The following is a 9158-nucleotide window of genomic DNA, read 5'->3' as shown; positions in this document are numbered from 1 at the left end:
GCTATTGTGAATTGTGCTGGTATAAACATTGATATACACAAATTGTTGCAACATAATAACTTTAACTCTTTTTTTTTTTCAGAACCGGGGATTGAACTCAGGACCTTGCACTTGCCAGGGAAGCGCTTATTCCACTGAGTCATCTCCCCGGCCCCTAATAACTTTAACTCTTGGGAAGATGCCTAGAAAGGGCATAGAGTTTTAGTTTTCTGAGAATCTCCACATTGGTTTCCATAATGGTTGTGCTAGTTTACATTCTCACCAATAATGAAGGCTGGTTCTTTCTTCAGTGCAGCTTTGCTAGCATCTGTTATTATTTGACTTCTGTCTTTTTAATATTTAAATTTATCTGTTATTTGTACTTGTCATTCATATTGATCACAATCATATGGAATTTGTACATGTACATAATATATCTTAGTTCTTTTTCCCTTTCCCCTCCCTACTTTTAAACCCCTTCTCCCCTCCCAATTTGCAGAAACTTTGTTTCCATTTTTTCTTCCATTTACTTTTCTTTTCTTTTCCCTTCCCCTGCTCCTTCCTTATTTCCCTTCACATTGGAATTTTTTTTCCTACTTCCCAATATCTATCATCCATTTTGTTTCTTCTTTATGCTTTTTTAAAATTGCTGAGACCTTGCACTTGCCTGGTAGGCACTGTGCCATGGCCCTATTTCACCAGCCCATACTTTTGGTTTCTCATAAATTATTTATATATCTGATTTATTTCATTTAAAAGTGTAGTCTCAAAGCATATCCACTTACCTAGAAATGTTTCAAGTTTATCCTTTTTTATGGCTGAGTAGTACTATATTGAGTATGAACAGCACATTTTCTTTATCCATTTATCCACTGATGGGTACAAAGGCTGTTTCAAAGATTTGGCTATTACAAATTGTTCTACTAAAGACATGGGAGTGTATATATTGCTGTTGTATGATGTTTTTAACCCTTTTGGTTAAATGTCTCGAAGGGGAAAATGGAACCTCAAGCTTTCATTTTATGCGGAATCTCCACACTTATATCTATATTTGTTATACCAATTTACATTTCCACTAATAATATGGAAGGGATTCTTTCTTCCCAGGGCCTCACCAGCATTTGTTATTGGTTGATATCTTCATGACACCCATTCTTTATGGAGTGATATGGAATCATAGTGCTGATTCAATTTGTATTTCCTGAATGACCACGGATGTTGAACATTTTTTCATACACTTCTTTGATGTTTTTCCTATATCTTAGAAGTGTCTATTCATTTCACATGCCTTTTTTTTTCAGAACCAGGGATTGAACTCAGGCCATTGCGCTTGCCAGGGAAGCACTTATTCCACTGAGCCACCTCCCGGGCCCCAACATGTCCATTTTTATATTGGGTTTTTATTTATTTTATTTATTTGTTTATTTATTTTGTATTTTTTAGGGAAGGGTCTACAGGGTGTTCAGGGTCTCACTACTAGATCAGACTCATAGTGATCCACCTGTTTACAGCCTACAGCCTCCAAGTGCTGGGATTACAGGAGCATGCCCTGTCTCAATTGCCATCTCATTGTGCCCCAGGTATCAAACCCCTAGCCCCTGTGCCTGCTTGCAGGTGCTTTAATCTGCTGAGCTATTTGGCCTGTCCTTATACTGGGTTTTTTAATTGGAGGGCTCAGATTGTTTTCAAGGGGCTGGGGAGACGGCTCAGTGGAACACCCACTTCCTTGGCAAGTGCAAAGTCCTGAGTTCAATCCCCAGTTCCGCCAAAAACTAAAAACAAACAGATTGTTTTCAAGTTCTTTATATAATCCAGATAGTCATTGTTTTTCTAAGGAATACTGGTATTTTTTTTTCCATTCTGTGGGTTGTCTCTTTACTCAGCTGGCACTTTTGCTGTGCAAAACCATTTTAATTGATATGATCCCAGTCACTTGTATAGTTGGGGTTGTTCAGAAGGTCTTTGCCTATTCCTGTGTCTACTATGTCTTCAACATTGTTAGCTATTTAATCCTCCAGGAAACTGTTTCTGTTTTATCGTTGGTCCATTTCAATTTCAGTTTAGTGTGTGATGAACATATAGGCCTATTCTAATCTTCAGCATGAGGACAGCCACTTTTTTTCTAGCATCCTTTATGTAAGAGGCTATCTTACTTCCAGTGAAGGTACTTGGCTCCTTTTCCAAAGATAATATATCAGAGTGTTCTTGGAGTTGTATGTTAATTTTCTATACCATTGCATTGATATTTGGATCTGTTTGCTGCCAGTGACATACTGTTTTATTACAGTAGTTTTGTAATAAGACTTCAAATTGGGCATTGTGATGTCCCCTGCCTTGCTTTTGTTACCTAGAATTGCTTTTGCTATGCTAGGTCTTTTTTGGTTCCATATGAATTTTAAGATTAATTTCTAATTTTATGATATATGCTATTGGCAGTTTCATTGGAATCACATTAAATTCATATAGCAGCTTTGGAAATATGGCCAGTTTCACTACATTGGTTCTGCCTATCCAAGAACAAGCAATATCTTTTCATTTTCTGATATCCTCTTAAGTCTTCTTTTAAAGAGTGCTCTAGTTTTAAATGTTTAGGACTTTCATTTCCAGTGTTATATTGATTCCTAGATATTGCATTTTTCTTGATGTAATTGAGAAAGTTTTAGTTTCCTTAATTTCTTTCAAAGTACGGTTGTTTTGGGGCACAGGAATGCCATTGATTCTCGAATATAGATTCTGTATTCTGCTATGTTGCTGAATTTGATTATGAATTCTAAGAGTCTTTTGATGGAGTTTTTGGGGTCTTCTATTCCATCAATAAATCACGATGATTTAACTTCTTTCTTTCCTAACCATATTTCTTTTATTTTTTCTCTTGTCTAATTGCTTTGATTTTCAGAAATATGTTGAATAGGAGTGTTAATAATAGGCATCATCTTCTTCTTCCTGATTTTAGAGTGAAACATTTTATTTTTTAACATTTAATATGATGATGGCAATTGGTTGGTTATAGTTGGCTTTTATTAGAAATTGATAAAGTTCTTCTATTCCAATTCTGTGTAGGGTTTACATCATGTATAAGTGTTGGACTTTGGCAAATGTTTATGGGCTAGTGAAATGATCATGTGGTTTTTACTCTTGTTTCTGTTAAGGTGGTATATTATATTTATTGATTTAAATATATTGAAATATTAGGGGCTGAGGAGATAGCTCAGTAGAATTAGCACTCACGTGGCAAGCACAAGGGCTTGAGTTCAATCCCTGGTTCTGCAAAACAAAACAAAACAAAACAAAACAACAACAAAACAACTTTGCAGAAGCACTTGTCTGTCAAGCTCAAGGTTCTGAGTTCAATCCCCGGTGCTGCAAAATAAAAAAAAAAAACTGGGGCTGGGGAGATGGCTCAGTAGAATAAGCACTACTGGGGATGAAGGTGTGTAGTTTTGTTGACGATTTTCTGTAATTTGTTTGCTTGTATGTTATTGAAGATTTTGTCTATGTTAATTAAGGGTTTAGATCTATAGTTTTCTTTTTGTTTAAAGACTTCTCTTGTTTTGGTATCATGACAATACTTGCTTCAAGAAATGAATTTGGGAGTACGCCTTCCCTTAGGATATCATTAAAGAATTTGAGAAGTAATAGCATTAGATCTTCTCTAAAGTTCTTTAGAATTCAGCAGTGAATTTACTTTGGGCTTTACTTTGTTGGTAGTTTTTAATTACTTCAATTTCATTGACTGATATTGGATTATTTAGAATTTTTATATTTTCTTGATTTAGCTTTGTTAATTCATAAATGTCTAGGAGTCTATACAATTTTTCTGATAATTCTTTTCCATCTTTTTAGAATATAGTTTCTCAAATTATGCATTGATGCCCTTTTGGATTTCTGCAGGGTTCATTGTGGTTTTGCCATTTTTCTTCCTAATTGCATTAATTTGGTTCTTTACTTTCCTTTATTGGATAAGACTGGTGAAGGGTTTGCTTACTTTATGTAATCTTTCAAAAAAACAAGCTCTTAGATTCATTGATTCTTTACATAACTTTATAAGTCTCAGTTCAATTGATTTCTGCTCAGATCTTTATAATTTCTTTCATTGTATGTGCCTTGGGTTTAACCTGTTCTTGTTTATATACAAGCTTGAGGTTCAACATTAAGTTGTTTGTTTAAGTGTACTCTTTTCCTGATGTGGGAACTTACCACCACAAATTTCTTTCATGGGATTTTTCATTGTGTCCCATAAGTTCCTATATTTGATACTGACATTAGTGTTCAATGTAAACTGTTTAATTTCTTTAATTTCATCTGTGACCCATTGGTTGTTCCATAACATGTTACTTAATTTTTACATATTTATGTAAGTTTTTTGTTTCTCTTTTCTTTGACTTCCAGTTTCATTGCACTATAACCTGCCAATATGCATGGTATAATTTCAATTCCTTTGGATTTATTTCAGCATGACTTATGAGCTATTATGTGATCTATTTTGGAGAGTCTTGTGTATTTCTGAAAGAATGTGGATTTTTTGTTGATGGGTGGGAAACTCTGTAGATATCTATCTACTCAGTCTATTAGTTCAAAGGTATTGTTGAGCTCTACTGTTTGTTTGCTGATGTTTTGTCCAGTTGATCTGTCTATTTGTGACAGTGGGATGTTGAGGTCCCCTATATTAGTGCCTATCTGATTTTTCATATTAATTATTTTTTGTTTCACATAGTTGGGTACATTGGTACTTGTTGCATATATATGTATGATTGTTATTTATTTCTCTTGAATTGTTCCCTTAACAAGTATGTCATGACCTGCTTTGTCTCTTCTGATCAAACTTTGCTTAGAATACATTTTGTCTACAAATAGGATAGCTACCTCTGCTTTTGTCCAGCTTCCTGTGGTATGGAGTATAGTTTTCCACTCTCTGACTTTCAGTCTATGAGTTTCTTTTTGAGTTAAATGCTTCTTGTATACATTATGTTGTTGAATCACTGGGTGTGATGGTGCATGCTTGTAATTCTACCACTCAGGAGGCTGAGACAGGAAGATCACCACAAGTTCAAGAAAAACCTGGGTGACACAGTGAATTCAAGGTCAGCCTGAACTATATAGAAAGTCCCTGACTTAAAAACAAAATAGAACAAAACATATTATTGGATCTTGATTTCTGACCTATTTTCTAATCTGTTTTTTTTCTTTTTTTCTGTATTTTAGTACAGGGTCTACAGGGTCTCACTGCACAGATCAGACTCATAGTGATCCGCTTGCATTCAGTATCCCAAGATCTGGGATTACAGGCATGCGCCACCATGCCCAGTCTCAATTGTTATCTCAGCGCACCCCGGCAGCATGGCTGGCATGGCACACTGGGGATCTAACCTGGCTGCTGCGTATTCCTAAGCAGGTACTTTAATCCACTGAGTTATTTGGCCAGCCCTCAATGTGTTTCTTTTGATTGGTGAATTGAAAACATTTACACTGGTGATTTTAACTGACATGCTGACTTACCTTTGTTGTATTATTTTCATTTTGTTGTTTCCCATTTGTTTAATTGTGTGCCATGTCTGATGGATTTCTTCTATTGGGATTGTTGGAATTGCTGTCCTCATTATCTTTTTCTAGAATATTATTTAGTACTTGTTGGAATATCAGTTTGATAGTCATGAATTTCTTCAAGCTTTCTTTGTTTTTGATGTAGCTTATTTCTCTGTCAATTCTGAAAGAGTTTTGCAGTGTACAACAATCTGGGCTGGAGGTTGTTTACTTTTTGGGTTTGAAATGTTTTATTCTATAGCTCTCATTGGCTTAATGGTTTGTTATGAAAAGTCTATTGTAATTGTGATGGGATTTTTTAAATAGGTAATTCATTTCTTTTCTCTAACAGATTCTATTTTTCTCTCATTGTATGGGATTATGTGCCTTAGTGTTTTTTTGTTTTTTTTCTGAAGATGGCCATTTGATGTTCTGTGTGTATTGTTTCTTTGTTAAATTATTTTCCAATTTTGGAAAGTTTTCCAATATTACTTCTATGAACAGATCTTCTCTGACCTTTGTTTTACTTTCTGATTCTTCTTTTATTTCAATATTATTTTTCTTTGCATCATTTAATAGTTATTAAATCAATTTTTTTTGACTCTTGCTATTTTTAAAAAACCATTCATTTGGTGATCACCAACCATAACCCTGTCTTCTAAATATGATATTCTGTCTTCATATTGGTTGATTATGCTGCCCGTACACAAAAAGAATTCTTAATCTCCAGGATATCTATTTATATGTGTTTTATGGCATTCAATTCTTTCCTATGTTGAACACTCATGATTTCTTAAAACTCCTCTATTTTTTATCTATTTTTGCTCAAAATTCATTGATCATTTCCTTCATTATGGTTATCATCTCTTTAGCTACCTATGTGACTATTTCTGACATGTTTTAATCTAGGTATTTATTCATCTACTTTGCTACTTCTCTTGTTATCATTTCATAAAATTCATGTGGGAGGCTTTTGATTTCTTATAATTCTCTTGGTAACTTGCTTTGGGGGAATTGTGTGCTTTAGATTTCATTTGCTTCTGTGTTTTCTCATTTTCTATTTTTATTTTTGATAACTGCTTTCCATGTTGAGGCTTATAAGTTATTTAAGGTAGGTATTTTTTATTCCTAGTATTAAAACTCTAGATAATGACTAATTTTTAGATCTGCATTCTAGATCTAGCTGTCCTTTGGCCTTTTTGTCTGCCCTACATCTATATCTCTTCTATTTTTTTAGGATTGAGATGTTGCAGCCTGTTTTGGCTGGCATCCAGTTCATTGCTACTCAGATATAATATTGTGCATTGGCTCCAGATAATCTAGATATTGGCATACAAAGAGTATCAATTGAGTACAATAGCTATATCACCTTGTCTAACTTAGTACAATCAGTAATGACAATGGTATCAAACATAAACTGGAAAATGACAAGCTGTAATAACCAATGTTTTGTTACATTTAACTCTAGATATAAGACTTACAGTGATATAACCTAAGACAAGTTAGAAAATATTTCTGACAATATCAATTATGACAAATCATTATGTATAGCAAATGTTCCCTTGATAGAACAATTTACTCCTTTCAAGTTTAAAATTATATTCAGCTAGAGTAAGATATAATTAAATACCCATTGATTCATAAGTCTAAGGATGTGAAAGTATGAAGAAAATAGAACAAAAGGAATAGATTATGAATAAAAAGGAGTGGTAGATTGGAATAATGTGGTAAAATTGATGTATGAGATCAAGTTAAAGAGTAAAGGAAATAAGTGGTATTAGATAATAGTAACAGAAATGACAAGTTAAAAGTTTATATAATAGAGAATAAAGATGAAACTAGAGGAAGAGAAAATTTAAAAAATGCTAAGGGAACTAGTTGAAAGAAAGAAAGACAGTAAGAGGGAAAGAGAGAAAATAAAAGGGGGGCTATCCAAACATGTAAATCAAAGAAGTATTAAAATGTGGGGATAAGAATATAGGTGGTTAAACTCTAACCTCCACCAAAAGTAAAACAAATTTAGAAGACTGTACCAATACCCATAATGGAGAAAAAACAAAAAGAGAGAAAGAAGTTCCTATGTATTTCCAGATGAGTGTTTCCTTACCAGGTCAGTAGTCTTTACTCTTGCAAGTCACACTTTTTGTCCCTCTGTATAGTCTTGAGTTTTTATGGAGATTATTCTGTTCAAGAGTGCTTCTCTCTAGTTCTGTTTGTAGCAGCTGCTCAAGCTGGGTAACTGGAGCAGGGGCAGCCTTGTTTCTGCGATTTCTTCTGTTGAAGATCAGCAAACACTATGCAATGGCTTTTTCAGTGTCTGCAGGACAGGCTCCTGGATGACAGGGTGACTCCTGTGGGCTCTTAGACCTGACCATCAGACTAATGCATGCTCAGAGGAGAAAGAAATTTTCCTGGGACTAACTTGGGCATTGAGGGTGTACATTGCTGTGTGCTATCTTACAGAAATCTGGAGTAGAATAGGCAGCTATTATTCCTCACTGCTTAACCAGGCAGAGGACTTGCCTATTATGTCAAGAAGGAACTGTGTTTATACAGTAGAAATGGGTGTCCAATCAAAAGCATTCTAGATTCTTCTTGTCTTGAACAAAAATTTGGATGAGACAAGTAAATAATGGTGCCAAAAAGTATACTGGAGAAGTGCAGCATAAATGGCTGTGGAAGATACCAGCTCTGGAGAGTGAACTTGGGATGAACAAAGAGAAAAGGAAGGTAACAATAAAATTTAAAGTGCATGCTACATGCAGGTGTGGCAAAGGCTACCTTCTAACCTCATGTATGAAAGCAAATTTCTATAATTTCTGGTCAAATTTTTGCCATTGATATCCTGTGGGAGATTACAAGAAGTTCTATATATGGGGTCCTCGTGTTGTCCTGGGGTCTTATGATTGATGGATTCTGCCCATTTTCCAAGCCAGCTTTTCCATGTTTTATCTCCCATCTCATTCCCAGCTGAGAGACATAAACAGATCTTTAAGGGGTACCAAAGGAGTAGAAGTCTATGTCTTTTAAAGCTTCCTAAATCTGAAAGAGGTAGGAAACTGCATCTATTAGAGATTATGTACTCTCCCTGTACTTTGGGGTGCTGTGGCTTGTGGCTTGGTTAGGGGAAGAAAAATCTGTCAGAAAATGAGAAGTGTTAGTAACCCTTGAGATGCCTATTTGATAGGAGAAGAAAACTTTGCCATTAGCACAGATGTGAGGAGCAAGTCAGACTTCCACTCATTCTGTAAGGAAGAATGCATGTTAGAGAGGTACGTCAGATAAATTATCAACAGTCTAAGAGCCTTGATCTTAACATGGTCTTGTTGAAATGTCTGTATGTGTTCTGGAGGTTAGCTTTCTGAAGAGAAATTCCAAATTTTCCAGATGTTCATAAGAGTATCTTTTTCTTTTTTCTTTTGGGTGATCCTGTTCTTCAAATAGTTCATGTGGTAATTGTTTTAGACTAGAAAGATGAATCCATGTATTTATCTCCAGATTACTATAGGGAGTGTTGCAAGGGTGACTGACAAGGGGCCTTTCCATTTTGGCTTTAAATGGTCTGCTGATGTTCTTTTTTTTTTCTTTTCAAAGTTTTATTGATAAACATATAGCAATGAGACAGTTTCAAATCAAATCGAAAGTACAGTTTCAACAAA

This window comes from Octodon degus, unplaced genomic scaffold (genome assembly GCF_000260255.1).
Source record: "Octodon degus isolate 3935 unplaced genomic scaffold, OctDeg1.0 scaffold00201, whole genome shotgun sequence".
NCBI lineage: Eukaryota > Metazoa > Chordata > Mammalia > Rodentia > Octodontidae > Octodon > Octodon degus.
This window is presented reverse-complemented; position numbering follows the sequence as displayed.